An 18,654-nucleotide genomic window follows, 5' to 3' on the forward strand; every position below is an offset into this window, starting at 1 on the left:
AATCCTTTTTCCCATAAATCAAAACTTCACAGTTATAAACAATGATTTTTAGCATTCATTCAGAGAGAGAGAGAGAGAGAGAGAGGCCAGAAGTTTGACTGGTAAGAAATTCTTACCCTTTTGCCAGCATGACAAGCTTCTGGATTCCCTTTCCCTGAGCAGCCCTAGTGACCTGGCTCACTGCACCAGAGCCCTGGTGCCAAGGCTCCTTTGTGTTGCGGCCAAGCCACAACACAAAGGAAAATTATCTGTTTCCATTCTGTCCAGAGCAAACTACATGTGACAAAACATAGACATTAACCACTCTGTTTAGCACCCAATATCAAATAGGCAAGGCTCAATCTTGCCCCCAGTTGGACCCAATCATTGTTAATGCAACCTCTGACCATGAGTTTCAGCATGTGGTCTCTGGGCAAGATGGTCACCCTCAGTAACAGAAAAGATAGAAAAGAGAAAGAGAGAGAAAAAAACATTGCGTGTGGCAGGGTCAGGAGGGCAAAGTGCTCAGGGAGGCCAGAGAAAGACCCACCTATTGCAGCAAAACTAAAAAATTCAGGTGGCTACTTGTCAGTAGCAAAGGGAACTTTTGCAGCAGTTCCATTAGCTCTTGAATTTTCATTTTTGGGAAGGAAAGCTCTCCCCATGTCTCGCAATCCTGTACATGCCTAATTCTGTCACCTACACCCATCAGCAAAGACTGCAAGGCAGAATAACCCAAAGAGAATAGCAGTTAGCATCCCATAGTGCCAAATCCATTCTTAGACAAGAGGGACTTTACTGAGAGGGGCCCCTAACCCCCTAAATCTTAGGAAGTACTCTAACCTTCCTAAGTTGGGTCAAAGTTTGAACTCAAGTTTGGTTAAACATCCTTGCCTTTTATTAAGAGAGGTATTTAACCTTCTCTGTCTTAGGGGAGACTCTAAGTCCCCTAAATTGGGCCTCTAACCCAATCCAACTTTTATTTGGGTATCTCAATATTTACCCAAAGTCTGCCAATGTATTCAGTCTTTTTTTTTTTTTTTTTTTTCTAGTATCATCCTTTTGTGGTCACCAGAAAGATGTTACAGGAAAGGAGTCCTGATCCAGACTGCAAGAGTGGGTTCTTGGAACTCATGCAAGAAAGAATTCAGGGCAAGTTGACAGTGCAAAGCAAAAGCAAATTTATTAAGACAGTAAAGTGGTGAAAGAACAGCTACTCCATAGACAGAGTAGGTCATTCCCAAAAGTAAGAACAGGAACATGTCTACCCTAAGTACAATGCTTGTTTACATATAGGATAAAAATAAAAAAAAAAGATCATGGGGAAATATGCTCTGCTATAAGGGTTTGTGGTAAAGGATTAATTTTCTTAATTACTGTATTTTGCAGGGATCAATATTATCTTTATTTTTTATTTATTTTTACTTTTTTATTTAATTATTTTTTTTTGAGATGGAGTCTTGCTTTGTCACCCAGGCTGGAGTGCAGTGGCACGATCTCGGCTCAATGCAAGCTCTGCCTCCTGGGTTCACACCATTCTCCTGCCTTAGCCTCCCAAGTAACTGGGACTACAGGTGCCTACCACTATGGCTGGCTAATTTTTTGTATTTCTTAGTAGAGACGGGGTTTCACTGTGTTAGCGAGGATGGTCTCCATCTCCTGACCTTGTGATTCACCCATCTCGTCCTCCCAAAGTTCTGGAATTACAGGCATGAGCCACCGTGCCCAGCCTCAATATTATTATCTTTAAAGCAAAATTAGGAATGCTTTTGTTCTGAAGATATAGGGATATCAGGACACTCCTAAGTCTGAGTATATTTAGTAAATGTTATCCATCTGTTCCCTTAATTGTAAACATCTAGAGGACAGTAAAGCAGTCTAAGGTCACTGGAGGAGTTTCGTTGTTTGAGGTATTACCTGGAGTTCTTTGTCTCACAACTAAGAAAATTAAGGAGCATAGACACCAAGAGTGAGGTTGGAGCCAAGTTCAATAAGCTAAAGAGGAAAGCTCTCCACAGTGGAGAAGAGGCCTGAAAGAGTTGCCATTTCACAGTTGAAGGCAAAGGCTTTTATAAACAAGCTATAAGGGCAGAGGGTTTCATTTAGATGAGGCACAAAAAGCCAGTTAGGGCTGAATGTCTTATTTGCATAAGGATGAATTATTGTTAGCTCCATTCCATCCCTCTAGTGCGCATGTGGGTCCTTAGCCTGAGTTATTCCATGTTGTTTTATTTCCCTTACTGTGTATGTGTCAGGAGATGGAATTTTCCACTGCAGGTGTGTCTGGTTCTGTGTAATTTTTCTTATCTATATGGTTGCAGATCCGTCTTAGGCAAGCCCCTCTGTACAAGTTCCCTTATCCGAGTATGCCCAAAAAGGAACGGAACATGCTCACTGAAGCCCACCATGTATAGATGGATTTCACTGGTTCCACAAGAGGCAAAGGCATTGGACCTTGCTTCCTTATCTGCGCTTGTAGCTTGATTGCTTCCAGGCTGCTCTTTTGTTAGAAAGACTTCTACCAGGGACCTTGTCCTAACTATCTGCCTAACTGGTTCCTTCTTCTCTTCTCTCTCACTAGGAATACCTATCTTTCTGAGAATCCAGCCCAGCAAGTCTCTGACACATTTTTCCTAGCCCTCAGTCAAGATGAAGTCGCTCTGGTTTGAGTGCATCTGAAAATAGGACTACACCTTTTAATTCATAAGCTCTACAATTATCTGGGAGGCAATTTAAAAAATGAGTGAGCTAATTCAACTTTGTTCAGTTTACTAAACTTCACCTAAAACTCCAGAGGTACCTGTCAATTTTTTAATTTTACATACTGAGTTTTAAAGTCACATTTAAAAGAAGTAAACATCTGGTCATCCTTTAAAATAATAACCTTAGAGTTTTTCTAACTGTCAAAACACAGGAAAAATCTAAACTCAGTAGAAATGGGTTTGATTTTGTTTTCCATTTTTATACTAAATGTCTTCTGTTTTCATCATTTCTAGTAAGGGTTGTACATTATAAAAAAGGAAGCCAGATGTGGTGGCTCATGCCTGTAATCCCAGTGCTTTGGGGGGTTGAGGGAAGAGGATTGTTTGAGGCCAGGAGTTCAAGACAAGCCTGGGCAACATAGCAATACCTCATCTTCACTAAAAATAAAATAATTAACCAAGTGTGGTGGCACATCCCTGCAGTCCCAGCTATTTGAGAGGCTAAGGCAGGAGGATCACTTGATCCCAGGAATTCAAGGCTCCAGTGAGCTATGATTGCTCCACTGCACTCCAGCCTGGTTGATCAAGTGAGATCCTGTCTCAAAAAAAAAAATTAATTAATTAAAATTATAAAAAATATGTCCTTGGAAATTACTACAAAGTTTAATGGTGATAATGTTATTTGAAAAGGAAAACATAAAAGTGGAACAGACAAAATCAGATCAGAAGCAGAACCAGAACGTAAATCCCTGGGAAAAATAAAAACAAAGTTATTTTCCAATATAATTCATTATACCTTCACTGAAGCCCTTGGTTTCTCTTACACTGTCCAGCCTTGGTTTTCCCTTGTCTCTCTAGCTGCTCTTTGTTGTAATTGCCCAAGAGGTCCTTCCTGCCCATTGCATAAAGAAAGACCATGGCATTGTAGTAGAGAAAGAGTTTAATAGATAGGAGGCCAGCCATGCCATGTGGGAGATGAAGTTCGTACTCAAATCATCTCCTTCAAAGCTCTTAGGTTAGGGGCTTTTCAAAGACAGTTTTGTGGAAGGGGTAGGGGTGGCCAGTTAACAGGTGCCTGCTGCTGATTGTTTGGGGCGGAGATGAAATCACAGAGGGGTTGAAACTATCCTCTTGCTGGCCGAATTGCTTCTGGGTGGGGCCACAGGAGTAGGGTTGTCGGTTCAGGTGGAGTCATCAGGTCCAGGTGGAGCCATGTATGTCAGACATGCAAAGAAACCTGAAAAGCTATCTTAAGAGGCCAGTCTCCAATATTGGTGTTATTTTGTAGGAGGAATTGGGGAAGTTGCATGTCTTACAACCTCCGAAATAATGTCCGAATCTTAGCAGGACTCACACTCTTCTCCCCTCAGCCTGGAGGCCTCCTGTTAGCTTTACAAAAGCTGCTGAGATTTGGGAAAGGCTGTTATCATTTAAACTGTAGCCTAAATGTCTTTTAAAGTTAGCTTGGTCCAATAGCCCAGGAATAATTTAGGGAAAGGCAAGATGGGGGTTGTGTTAGGTTAGCCGATTGTTAAAATTTTCTCGCAGATACAACTTTCGCAAAGGTGGTTTCATTGTCAAGTTGCTCAGCTGGCTTCAATGATTAAATATTGGAAATCCTCAGAGTCTGGCTTTAGTCTAATCTACCTGTATCCACCGCACCACCCTGACACGGCATTTGCTAATTTATCTCCCCACTTCTATCATCCCCCACTGTTTCTCCATTCTTTTTAAACTCAAATCTGATTAGGTTCTTGCTTTAGTCAAAAACCTTAAATGACTTACATTCCTCTTAGGGGAAAAAAAAAAAATCAACATCATTTAAATGGTTGAAAGGGCTCTTCATTATGTGGTCCATGCTCCACTCTCTAGCATCATTTTATGCCATTCTTTTGCTTTAGGAACAAAAGGTAATTTACTTGCCTTATTTTGATTTGACAAACACACATCCTCCTGCTTCAGGGTCTTTACGCATGCCTCGCTGTGCCAGAGAAGCTCCCATGCTAAGAATTTTCAGCTGGGAGTGGTGGCTCACGCCTGTACTCCTAGCACTTTGGGAGGCTGAGGCAGGAGGATCACAAGGTCAGCAGTTTGAGACCAGCCTGGCCAACATGGTAAAACCGCCTCTATTTGAAAAAATGCAAAAATTAGTCGGGGATGGTGGCGAGCACCTCCAATCCCAGCTACTCTGGTGGCTGAGGCAGGAGAATCACTTGAACCCAGGAGGCGGGGGTTGCAGTGGGCTGAGATTGCACCACTGCATTCCAGTCTGGGTGATAAAGTAAAACTCTGTCTCAAAAAAAAAAAAAAAAAAAAAAAAATTCTACTTGTCTGCCAGTCACAGTGTCTCATGCCTCTAATCCCAGCTTTGGGAGGCTGAGGCGGGCAGATCACCTGAGGTCGGGAGTTCGAGACCAGCCTGACCAATATGGTGAAACCCCGTCTCTACTAAAAATACAAAAATTAGTTGGGCATGGTGGCACATGCCTGTAATTTCAGCTACTTGGGAGGCTGACGCAGGAGAATCGCTTGAACCCAGGAGGCAGAGGTTGCAGTAAGCCAAGATCACGCCGTTGCACTCCTGTCTGGGCAATAAGAGCAAAACTCTGTCTCAAAAAAATAAAAACAAAAAAATAAAAAAAAGAATATTCTACTTATCTTTCAGATCTCAGATGATGTTGCACTTCCTCAGGGAAGACTTACCCAACCCCTGAAGTATTCAAGACATCCCCCCCACTTATTTTTCTTTCATAATACTTCACACACGTAGCAATTATGTACTAATTTGCATAAGTATTTTGATTAAGTATCTCTTCTTTGAGTCATCATAGTATCTCCTAGCTACAGTTGAAGGCTTGGTACAAAGTTGCTGTTTGATGAATATTGACTGAATGAATGGATGAAATGACAAGTTTTATATTAGTAAGCCTTAGAACACTTGTTTGGAAAAAGATATTCCAATTATATCGTTTTACCAAGAGAAATCTGAAGCTGGCAGAAATGAAAAAGCATGCCTATGCTCACCAAGATGAACTTGAACCTGAAATCAAAGCTCATGCTATAACCACTACTGTATAGTGGCTAAAGTCAAAGGGTCTGGGGCTAAACAGAACTGGCTTTAATACGGTTAGGACATTTACTTGCTCTGCAATGCAGGCAAGTCAATTTCTTTACAAATCTGTTTCCTCATCGATAATATAGAGTTCATAATAATAGCAATCACATAACATAATTGTGGCAATTAAGTGACATAACAAATATAAGGCACGGTGAAGGACAGATGCAGGCTCAATAATAGCAGTCAATATTACCTTACCCAAGCACTTCTGACTCAGTTTTGAGTAGAGTGTCATCATTCATGTATCTTAATTTCTTTTGTATACATCATTTATCCAGGCATAGTGGCACATGCCTGTAATCCCAGCTTCTCGGGAGGCTGAGGTAGGAGAATCGCTTGAACTCAGGAGGCGGAGGTTGCAGAGAGCCGAGATGGTACCACTACACTCCAGCCTGGGCGGCAAGAGCGAAACCCTGTCTCAAAAAATAAATAAATAACAATAGCAAAAGTCATATTGCACTCCTTTTGAAATTAGCAAATTCAGTGTCATCAAACTCAGTCAGCTAGATTGATACTATATGGCCAATAACTAGTAAAGATTATCAGTTCAATACCAAATTCAGTGTAAGTTTTAAAATACTCATTTATTTGTCGAGTCATTTGTGCCTTCCTAGAGTAAGAATAAGAGCTTTAGACTCTAATTCTAAGCTGTGCAGTTAAATTATGTATCCCTTTCTAAGTGCTCAGACATTAACTAGAATCAATTTCTCTCCCAGGTCTCATGAAAGTGTCAGATCTGTTTGAACCAGAGCAACTCCATCTTGAGTAGGGGCTGGGTAAAATGAGGCTGAGACCTGGTGGGCTGCATTCCCAGGAGGTTAATACATTCTAAGTTACAGGATGAGATAGGAGGTCAGCACGAGGTACAGGTCATAAAGACCTTGCTGATAAAACAGGTTGCAGAAGAAGAAGATGGCCAAAACCCATCAAAACAAAGATGGTGACGAGAATGACCTCTGGTCATCCTCACTGCTACACTCTCACCAGCACCATGACAGTTTACAAATGCCATGGCAATGTTAGGAAGTTACCCTATATGATCTACAATGGAGGCATGAATAATCCACCCCTTGTTTAGTGTGTAATCAAGAAATAACCATAAAAATGGGCAACCAGAAGCCCATGGGGCTGCTCTGTTGATGGAGTAGCCATTCTTTTTTTTTTTTTGAGACGGAGTCTCGCTCTGTCACCAAGTCTGGAGTGCAGTGACCGGATCTCAGCTCACTGCAAGCTCCACCTCCTGGGTTCACGCCATTCTCCTGCCTCAGCCTCCCAAGCAGCTGGGACTACAGGCACCCGCCACCTCGCCCGGCTAGTTTTATGTATTTTTTAGTAGAGACGGGGTTTCACCGTGTTAGCCAGGATGGTCTCGATCTCCTGACCTCGTGATCCACCTGTCTCTGGCCTCCCAAAGTGCTGGGATTACAGGCTTGAGCCACCGCGCCCGGCCTGCCATTCTTTTATTGCTTTACGTTTCTAATAAACTTGCCTTCACTTTATTCTATGGACCTGCCTTGAATTCTTTCTTGGGAAAGATCCAAGAACCTTCTTTTAGGGTCTGGATGGGGACACCTTTCCAGTAACAAAAGCCCCAGACTAAATCTTGGGATTATCTTTAAGTTGCACGTGACAGTTATCTCAAGTACATACCTGATAATCTTCGAGTTAGTAAAATTAGAGTTTGCCTAATTCACTTGGAACTGCCAGCACCTGATGTTACAATCCTTCGCAGGTCTTTGGTTTGGTTTAACTAAAGATCTTCTTTACCAGCATTGCCTAAATTGTTGCAGATTTATTGCTAAGGTGCATCACATAAATGTAAGCAAGTACATAGAATAAAACTCAGGATTTCTGGCCATAGTGTTATATAAAAAGCAAAGTTATCTTATTAATGCAAGATTTCAGTAAAATACACATTTCCCTCTTTAAAAGTAAATTTAAAAGTGGAATTGAAGATTATTTTCTGATGCAAGTCAGGGTTTAGTTAGCAATTTTAAATCAATTTTCCATGGTATATAATAAAACTGGGAAATAAAACACAACTGGTTTGAATAAAATGTTTGCCTTTCCTTGCATTCTTTAATACATTACTTAATTTATGGGAGAATTTTCATAAATGTATAAAACATGTTCTTCAAGATGCAAAATTACTAGAGTGCCTATTTCTCTTCCCATAATTTATTATTCACTTATATTAACTTTATTCAAACAGAGCATGCCCTGTTTCCCCACCTCCCTACCGGCTCTATTGCTAACAGCAATTTCATTATAGATTTTTGGAATTTCATTCAATATTTGTAAAAACAAACTTGACTAGAGCATGAGTTATTTTAAATTCCACGAAAGTATGTTTCCATTTCTCTTTTATTCTTATTTATCATCATTCTTCAACTTCTACCTCCAACCCCCACATATAGATGAAAATTCTACCATGCTCCCCCAGCTGTAAAGGAGTCACCTGCAATCCTGAGTGAGGCATTCTTTGTGACAACTTCTTCCAAATATCGATTCCTGTAGTTATACAATCTACAGGTGGGATTTCTCTAGGAATGAATAAAAGCACCAGGTATGTGCCTATTCATTCAGAGGTAAACTGTGGAGACTAGCTTTGTTTCTAATTATCTTTGAGAATATATGTGTGATTTCTCACAAATTGGAAGAGAGAACTTTATTTCATGTTTTATACTCATTGGTGAGTTTGGAATATGTTTAAACAGGTTGATTTTTTATCTCCTAATTTTACAATTAAGGCAAACACTTTCTCAGCTCTTTATAGAATAGATTTACCCCATAATAGAAACCCAAAAAATTAATTTTGGCAACAAATAAAAATAGATAAGTAGCTAACCGGACATTAAAATCAGTAACATAATGCTTGATGATAAAATGGAAAGCAAAGGGATTGATGGCAGGCATTTGAATTTAATTGACCTGAATCAGGTCATTCTCATTTTTGGACTAAATGTATGTTTTTGTTGCTACTATGTTCTAAGATATTTTTTGAAGAAGCAGAATAAAAGTTATTATATAAAAGGAAAGAAAAATGCAGTCCTCTGATTTTCAACTATGTGCTTCATTAAATTTACATTTGTGTATTTTATGTTAGAAAGGAAACAAGAAAAGACTGTGAAATTGCCTGAGATTTTCAGAGGAAAACTGGCAAAGAAGAATGACTAGGGAAGAACAATTAGGACAGTTAGAAGCTACGAATTACGTCATAAGGAATATCTTAAGATAGTGCACTTATTTCTTACAAAATAGAGGGTAGAGGCAGGACTTCTGAAGGGAAATGACATGGAGGCTACTTGTGACTCAATTTGAGTGTTTCAGAAATGCAGAGGAATGGGATGCCTTGTTAAGTAACAAGCTTCCACCCCAGGTACTTGTTAGTCAAAGATTAATGATGATTCGAAAAATTGATGTTTCATAGGCATTTGATTCTTTAGGTAAAAACTTAACTATTTGACATCTCAGCTTTTCTCCAAATTTAAGATCATACTTTTTCTAAACGATTTCTCTTTGAAGAGGTGTTTTCTGAAACTGCTATTTTGGTTAAGTTATTTCTTCTTTACAGGAAGCATATCATAGCTGTTACAAGCTAAGAAATATGTGTTTTTATTTTTAGCTTTTGTTTATACTCCAGGCTATGTAATATTACATGAGGAATGAATTGAAATGAGAAAAAAATCTCAGATGCATCTATTCACACAGAATTCATTATAAAGACACAACACATTTTGACAGTTTTTTCTTCCTAGAAATGATTGTAAATAGTGATTCAAGGTAAAAAAAAAAATGCATATATCAATAATAATGTCAGAAAAAAATATATGTGGGAAAAACCCATTAAAGTAAATGGGTTTCATTTTAAAATGAAATCACATTATAAAATATACAGGTAATAAAAATTTTAATATATTATTTTATGGCATCTAAGAGGTTGTCTTATAATAATATGTAATGTAAAAATAAAGCAGCCTTAAATACTCTTCATTTTAAATATTTTAAGGACAGCTTTGCTTCAGTTTGAAATTCTTATTTTTAGTGTTAGGAAAGGTCTTGTATATTAACTGGCAATTCTTTCCTTAAAAGTAAAAAAAAAACTACAAAAAGTTTCCAATTTTGTAAAATTGTTCATTGAATTAGTAGAAAATAAAAGATTAACATCTGTCTTTCTCTCACTAATACCGTAACTGGGTATACCACCTAGAAATGCATTTTAGAGCTTTTTTTCCCCTCTTAATCTGAGAACGTAGCCTTGAAAAGTACCCGAAAACCCTTTATTTCCTCCTTTTTCCATCATACTACCCCCTTACACCATGCACATTTATGTAACTGTATGCTTGTTAAACTTACACCATGCACACTTAACTATGTGCTTACTTAGAAGTTCCAGGGGCTAATTGTGAGACAGACCAGGCGGGGAGACCCAGCTGCAAAATTCCAGAGATTACCTCAAAGTGGTTAGTCTACAACCTACAACCTGGCCATGGTTGAGATAATGCCAGCCTGCACTCCAGGTGGAGCACAACTCAAGAAAGCCACCAGAACAGAAAACACAGACCTTGTATTCAGGACTATTTCCACATGCCTCCCATTCCAAGTTCCCTTTGTAAGCCCCTGGTCCCAGTCTAAAGTTTGAAATGGTTTCTTTAAGGTACTAGCCTTGACCGTTTCCTCACTGCTAGCTCTGGAATAAAGTCAATTTCCTTTCACTAAATCGCATCCCTGTTATTGGCTTTGCAAGCAGCAAGCAGTTGAGCCTATGTTTAGTTACAATACTAGTAATAATAGTAATAATAATAATAACAACAACATTGATAGTTAACAATTGATATGATGCTTATTACTGATTTATCAAGATGGGGGAATTGCAATTAAGAAGGAATCATTCATGCAGAACAGGCTGTGTGGGAGACCGGAGTTTTATTACTACTCAAATCAGTATCTCCGAGCATTTGAGGATCAGAGTTTTTAAGGATAATTTGGTTGATAGGGGGAAGGCCAGTGAATTGGGAGTTTTGATTGGTCAGGTCAGAGATGAAATTACAGGGAGTCAAAGTGGTCCTCTTGCACTAAAAACTTGGTGGGGTCCACAAAGTCAGATGAGCCAGTTTAACAGTCTGTGTGGTACCAGCTTATGCATCAAGGGCAGGGTCTGCAAAATATCTCAGGAACTCATCTTAGGTTTTAAAACAGTGATGGTATCCCCAGGAGCAATTTGAGAAGGTATAGAATCTTGCAGCTTCCAGCTGCATGACTCCTAAACCATAATTTCTAATCTTGTGACTAATTTGTTAGTCCTGCAAAGGCAATCTAGACCCTAGGCAGGAATGGGGTTTGTTTTGGGAAAGGGGTGTTCACATCTTTGTTTTAAAAGTTAAACCACAAACTAAGTTCCTCTCAAAATTACTTCAGCCTACTCCCAGGAATGAACAAGAGCAGCTTGGAGGTTAGAAACAAGATGGAGTCAGTTAGGTCAGATCTCTTTCACTGTCATAATTGCCTCAGTTACAATATTCGCAAAGGCAGTTTTAAAGGCAACATTTTTCTGAGCACTTTACATAATTAGCACATTTATTATTTCTGAAAAGCTCAAGATAAATATTGTCCCATTTACAGGTGAAAAAATGGAGGCACAGAGAGATAAAATGAAACACTGAAGGTCTTTTTGGTAGGGAGGCAGTGGCCTTAAGACTGGAATCTCGGGCAGTCTGGTCACAGAATCTGAATTTTGAACTATTGCACTGAGCAGAAAAAAACTGCTCAGTGATCTTGAAACTGCCTTTGCAAAATTAAGACTGAGACAGTGAAAGAGATCTAACCTTACTGACTCCATCTTCTTTCTAACCTTTAAGCTGTCCTTGTTCCTTCCTGAGCATAGGCTAAACTAACTTTGGGAGGAACTTAGTTTATAGTTTAAAACAAAGCTGATAACAGCCCTTTCCCAAAACACACTTCCTTCTTGCCTGGAGGGCAGACTGCCTTTGTAGGACTAACAAATTAGCCACAAGGTTAGAAATGATGGTTTAGGAGTCATGCACCTGGAGGCTACAAGAATCTGGCCCTCTCTAAACTGCTCCTAAGATCAGTACTTGAGATATTTTGCAGACCCTGCACTTGATGGATCAGCTGACACTACCCAGATGGATAAACTAGCTCATCTGATCTTGCAGCCCCACTCAGGAACTGACTCAACACAAGAGGACAGCTTCAACTTCCCATGATTTCATCTCCTACCTAACCAAACAGCACTGTTGGCTCACTGGCATCCCTCTACCCACCAAGTTTTCCCTAAAAACTCTGATCACCTAATGCTCAGGGAGACTGATTTGAGTAATAATAAAACTCTAGTCTCCTGCACAGCTGGCTCTGAGTGATTTACTCTTTCTCTATTGCAATTCCCCTGCCTTCATAAATCAGCTTTGTCTAGGCCGTGGGCAAGGTGAACCCATTGGGTGGTCACAGTCTTACTAAGTTCAGGGTTTTTAAGGTATACTCTGATGTCTTCTTCAGGTCTGGAAGTCCTGAGGCATAGCACAATATATGGACAGAGAAGCAAATTGAGAAAAGCAGAGAGCAATATAATGGAAGGTTATGTAGAGGGCAAAGAAGACTTTGCAAAGTCAGCAAGAGCAGGAGCAGGAGCTGTAGCTTTTACAGACAATGTTCCAATTCCTCTTTATGGTAGATAAAATAATAAAACAGAAAGAGGGGGGACCCCTTTGGTTAGTTATCCTGAACAAACAGGGAATCCAAGAAAATGATACATGGCCCATAATAGAGAAAGATAACAAAAACGAAAGACATAGAAATAGTAGTGTTGGGCATGGCTCCAGGAGAATCAGTAAACTAGATAAACACTGTAAGCCAAAAATAAAATTATAATCCCCCAACAGACTGAAGGGACTCCTTTCTCTTGCCAAAGGGGATCCCCCAAAAAACTGAAAAACTAGTTCAGGCTGTAGCAGGAAATGGGAGTTGGACAAGCCTCATTAAACCCCTTCCCTTTGGGGTTTTGGCACAACTGAGGATTAACATTAAAATAGAGAACATAAAACTGACAAAACAGACTCTATAGCAATAAAATACCAAATTCCAACCTGACTCTGGTATGTTATCACATGACTCTAAAGGAAATCAAGGCATTTTACCCCAAAATGTATTTAATTGAGATATTTTAAAATGGGCCTGACAAGATGTCTCTTGTTGGGGAAATCTGCATTCTGTGGAGAATCTCCTTCCCTTTTTAAGTCTTTTCTGGATTCAGACCTTAAAAATCTGACACCTTTTAAGGTTTGAAAAGAGACATTTCCAGTCTACTCTCTCTGAAGCCTGCTACTTAGAGGCTTCATCTACATAACAAGAACCTTGGCTTCCACAACTCCCCTTAACTCAAGCATTTCTTTCTGGTGTCTTCAAATTTAGGCAAAACTTCACTCTTTCAAGACAATCAGAACATCTTTGAATCCACCTAACACCTGTAAGTACTCCCTCTACCACCTCTCTTCTTCCAGATGTCCCACCTTTCCAAGTCAAACCAATGAATACCTTATATGTTTTATGCCTTTACCTACAGCTTCTGTCTCCCTAAAAGTTTTAGCCTGGCCACCTTGGGCACATGTTCTCAGGACTTCTTGAGACTGTACCCCAGGCCATGAGTACTAATATTTGGCTCAGAATACACCTTTTTAAATATTTTACAGAGTTGTCTTTTTTATTTCAACACTTTTGCTTCTGTGTTTTAATTTGGTTTTAGCTATTTGGATTTTGTACATATGTGCCTAAACTGTTTTAGTTAATTTAAACACTGCTTACCAACAGATATATTTTTAATAACCTCAAGTTAACACATTGAACCTAGAATAGCCACTGAGGATTTTAGGTAAGCATTTAGCATATGCTCTCTTAGCACATGACTAGGGAGGGACTTACATAAAATGAGAAACAGGCACATAAATTCAAACCGTTTTTCAGTAGAGAGTATTTGTAAACTTGGCTTTTAATACCATTGCCAGAATGATTAATTCTATGAAGACTGCGATACACTAAGGTATTTCTAATCTATATCTTTTCTCTCTCCCTCTTTCTCTATTACATTTTCAGAAACGTGGCTTTATGTAGAGATTGCAAGAGGTTTTGTTTGTTTTATTTATTTGATATTTTTCCTATTTTAACTGAAGACTTACATTTATAGTATTTGTTCAGAGGGTATTCATTTGAATTATCACTGAAAATGTTGCCAGCAGAGACAGGAAAACACTGGAGAATGATTCAGTACCTCATGCCCTTTTGTCTAACAAGAATTTGCTTCTGCGTGACTCTTAGGTTTGTTGCTCAAAGAGATCAGCATCATGTTCAATTATTCATGTTTTCTAATTAAGCCCTGCTGATGGTGCCTAAATGGAAATTTTATTTTGGAGAGAATGTGTTCTTAATCCTTTTCAATATAAGAATAATTTGTCAGACTGTGACATAAGTCTCTTTAGGATCCTTAGGAATCTGTTTGTTCGGTATAGATCTCACATATAGCTATTAGCCACCATGTTGAAGGTCCTTAACTTGTTTATTTCATGTCTTGTTTAAAGGTGATGACATCTGATATTTTGCTAATGTCTGTATTGGAAATAATGAAAAATTCCAAAGACTATTCTGTTGCTCTGCAGTTATTTAGCACTTGTAGCATGGAACACTAAAATGACCTTAATTTGAAATCCGAATAAAGTAATTTTGAGTATCTCACACATGTACTTGCCTCTTCTTTTTGGTTTCTGTGTGGGTGAAAAGTGCTTCATACATAAAAACTGGTCAGCTTTCATTACTTTTGGCAATATTCACCCTCTAATCAAAGGAATGTTTGATTTTAAACATGACTATTTCCCCATTATGTCTTTCCATTAAACTCCCCTAAGGTAAATCTTCCAAAAGCTTAATCAATGTATGATTTCTGAAAACCCTGAAATTTAGATTATTTTAGCCACATGCTCTCAAATCAAAATGACTATATGCATTTTTAATAATTCCATTCTTATCTTTGCTTAATTTTATGGTCTTAGTATATTTCCTTTTTCACATGTTTAATAGGTAAAAGATATAAAGTGAATATATTAAATTATACAGATCTCTTTAAGGTACTTTCACTTTTTTGCAAATGATCTACTGATAAGATAGAAATGAATATTCTAGTTAGTCTGAACAATAAAACAGTGACAATAGGATAAAGTTCTGACTCATCTATTTTGACTAATAATATTAATCAGATTACATAGAGAAATTGTCACTCTATTATTTCATGAGAAGACACCCCAGGTTTGCTACCTTCAAAAAGTAAATTCTCTTTTATAGACTATTTCTGATATTGGTGAAGAATATTTTCTCTTATTTTCTCCTATAGAATTTACAGAGATTAAAGATATAATTTGAATAAAAATATATCTCGAGTAAAATAAAACTTGTATCTTTATTTGATATATAAATACCTATTAACATTACTATAAACTCAAATTTATATTTTTAGTAGTAGGTATAACATTGGGCCTTGAATTATAATAGCAAAAAGGTATTTAGGAACTACTTGAGTTTTATCAAAGCTTGGAACTAAAATTTAAGACAGTTTAAATATTTTTTGATACACCATTTTTCTAGACAATTTAATATTTTATTTAAAAAACCTTTATCATTTCACTTATTGTGATAGAAATACAGTGTGAAAAGAACAATTTCAAGCTTTTGACATATTTTTATACCTTACCTTAACCAGTTTAACATGTGTTTGTAAATAATTATTATATACCATATATTAAGAAAGGATTTCAGATAATGTTATGTATGCAATCAAATAAGTAAATACTAGAATAAAATAAAATATGGGAGCATATAGCATTCTAATGGAAAATTTAGTTTTAAAGAAAAGACAAGATAGATCTTCTGACAACATATTTATCTCATACTCCATAGCATAGCGACAATGATCATTTGATTAAGTTCTTTAAATTAGTCCTTGGATAGCACATCATACAAATTAAGTAAGAACTGACTCCCTAAATGCTGTGTTGACAAAAAAAAAAAAAAAAACTTATTTGGAGCAGAACCATTTTTATTGTTATTTTTACTTTTTTTTGCATATGAAAACTTATTACTATGGTGCTTTCACCATTAAAATTTATGATCTTGGTCTTTCCTTCTTCCCTTTGTGTAGGGCCAAAAGAGAATATTGGCTACTTTGACAACCTTAAAGCAGACTCCAGGAATATCACCAAGAGCATGACTTTTTATACCAAATCCAGCAACCAGAACTTCACCGTTTTCCTCAATGAAGTTCAAGCAACCATCATTGGGTACAAAGGCTCTGACTTTCTTGCCATTCTTGATGTGCTGGACCCTGATACACTTCCTAATGGCAGAATTTGGCTGTTTGGCTTCAACTCCCACTTTTTCCAGCACAATTCCTTCTGCGGGAGAAGCACCTCCAAAAGAGTTGGCCTTCAGGGCTGTGCTTAAATGGACTTTCTTGGTGTTTATCATGCCACTTCTGGTCTCTTCGGTGACTACAGAGCTTCTTAGCAGTACGAAGTGCATGGCACTTGCCCATCCTGCCAGTGCCAGGGGCCTCAGCAAAAGAGAGACTTTTAAACTTTTTAGAAATTATTTATTCATTAAGAGCACGTTGTGTTTTGGATGATTCTGAAGTGTATAAAACACTTTACCATAGAAATACTTTAATGCTAATAGAATTCTCATCCACCCTTGAATTTGAGTTTTATTTTACTTTATATTGCCAACCTATTTATGAACAATATTAACAGTTATTTACATAGGGCTACATGATGAAAATTGTTCACCCATTTTAGGATGTCTATGGGTAATTAAATATCCAGAATTTAATTTGAACATGGATTCTGTTTATAATATTTGTTTACATTGTTGCAGGTGGAGAGATTTATAAAACAACTTTCTGAGTTCTCTTACCTTGTCACATAGATTTTGCTAAGACTCTGCAATTTTTGTGGAATGCATTACTATTGCATTTTCTGTAAAAAAGTACTTTGAATAGTTTTCGGGATGTTATTGTAAGGAAAAAGTTAGGCCAGAATTTTTACCTTTCATAATCTTCAAACTAGCATTAAAATAGACTGTTTCTACAAAAATATAATATGGAGAAAAAATGAAAGCTCTTTATTTATATTTTCCTTAAACCAAGTAGCTCTGGAAAATATGTACTATTATCTCCAATATTCAGTTGAAGAACCAGAAGAAGTAGAAATAGTCTGAGTCACACAGGTAGAAGGTATAAAGCTTGGATCTTCCTAGTCCAAATTCATTGTGTCCTAGCCAACTCTCAAATCTATATGACACTCCCATTCCTACACTGAAATAACTTTCCCAGGAGGAAAAGTTCTAGAGTCTTAAAGACATGGAAGAAATATGTACTACTCATGAATGCAACCTTGTTTTTCTCCATCTATATGCTCTTTGAAATATGTAACTCATTGGTGAGTTTGGTTAGATTTGAAGCACTCCAGTGTCCATCAGTAAAGTTTCCTCCTTTTCAAAACTTGCTCCCTTACTGGTTTTTAAAACTATTTATTGATTTTTTTTCCCACTACTCTGTGCCATCAAGTCTGTTTTATAGGCTGGGTGTGGTAGCTCACACCTGTAATCCCAGCACTTTGGGAGGCCAAGGCAGGTGGATCACTTGAGGTCAGGAGTTCAAGACCAGCCTGGCCAACATGGTGAAACCCCATCTTTACTAAAAATACAAAAACCAGCCAGGCATGGTGGCATGTGCCTGTAGTCCCAGCTACTTGGAAGGCTGAGGCAGGACAGTCTCTTGAACCTGGGAGGTGGAGGCTGTAGTGAACCAAGATTATACCACTGCACTCCAGCCTGGGTGACAAAATGAGACTCTGCCAAGAAAAAAAAAAAAAAAAAAAAAAAAAAAAAATTATTTCATAGACCTTTCTTACTAAACTGCCTTTCCATTACACGGTTATTTCTCAGGGTGCCATTCTTAAACTTCCTATTTAATTAGATATATTCTGCTTGGGTTATCTCGCTAACTACAATGAGAGATTCAAAATACCTATTGCTAATTCAGACTTTTTCTTCTAACCTCCAGACTAACATTCTAATTCATCTTGCATGTAAAAAATACCATGTCAAAAATCAAAAGTAATCATATCCCTCGTATTTCCCTAGGCTGTTGTGTTTGCTACATAATAAACATTCAACCATGTGCTCAGTGCCAAGTCATAAATCTTAAAATACTTTTCACTTCGTCCTCCTCTATTTATTAATTACAGGTAATTAATTATTATATTAAGTAAACATTATACAGTTTTCTTAATGCGTTCTAAGACATTCAGAGAACAATTGTTTTCTGCACTGAAGATACAGTGGTAACACTTCATGCATTCCTGGATATTTTGCTCTAGGTTATGAGAGAGATATTAAACAAATAATCAAAAAACAAACAAAATAAAACAAAAACCAAAACCATGAAAGTCCAGCTATGTTGAGAGCTTACAAAGAGAGGTATTTAATTCCAGGAACATATTTAATGGAACGTTTAGCTTAATCAGGGAAATCAGGAAAGGCTTTTCAGAGGAAGGGAAACTTGAGGAGATCTGAAGTATGAGCATTGAGTTAACTGGTTTATAAGGTAGAAAAGGGAGAGTTCCAGGTGGGGAACTGCAAGTGGAAAGCCTGTCAGGCCAGATGAAGCACAGTGAGAGCAGTTCAAAAGACAGAGTTGCTGGAAGAAAATTAGACTGGGGAAGCATGATGACAGATGAGATGCAGAATGAAGCGGAACACACGTGGCCTCATAGAACTTCTAATGGTTCTGTGAGAAAT

The 18,654-nt window shown here is 37.8% G+C and overlaps 1 pseudogene; it reads right to left on the bottom strand.

Moving 5' to 3' along the window:
• Positions 1-15,961: 15,961 nt before the first annotated feature.
• LOC126954769 (40S ribosomal protein S23-like) lies at positions 15,962-16,390 on the bottom strand (annotated as a pseudogene).
• Positions 16,391-18,654: the final 2,264 nt, after the last annotated feature.

The sequence above is a fragment of the Macaca thibetana genome, chromosome 5 (assembly GCF_024542745.1).
Source record: "Macaca thibetana thibetana isolate TM-01 chromosome 5, ASM2454274v1, whole genome shotgun sequence".
NCBI lineage: Eukaryota > Metazoa > Chordata > Mammalia > Primates > Cercopithecidae > Macaca > Macaca thibetana.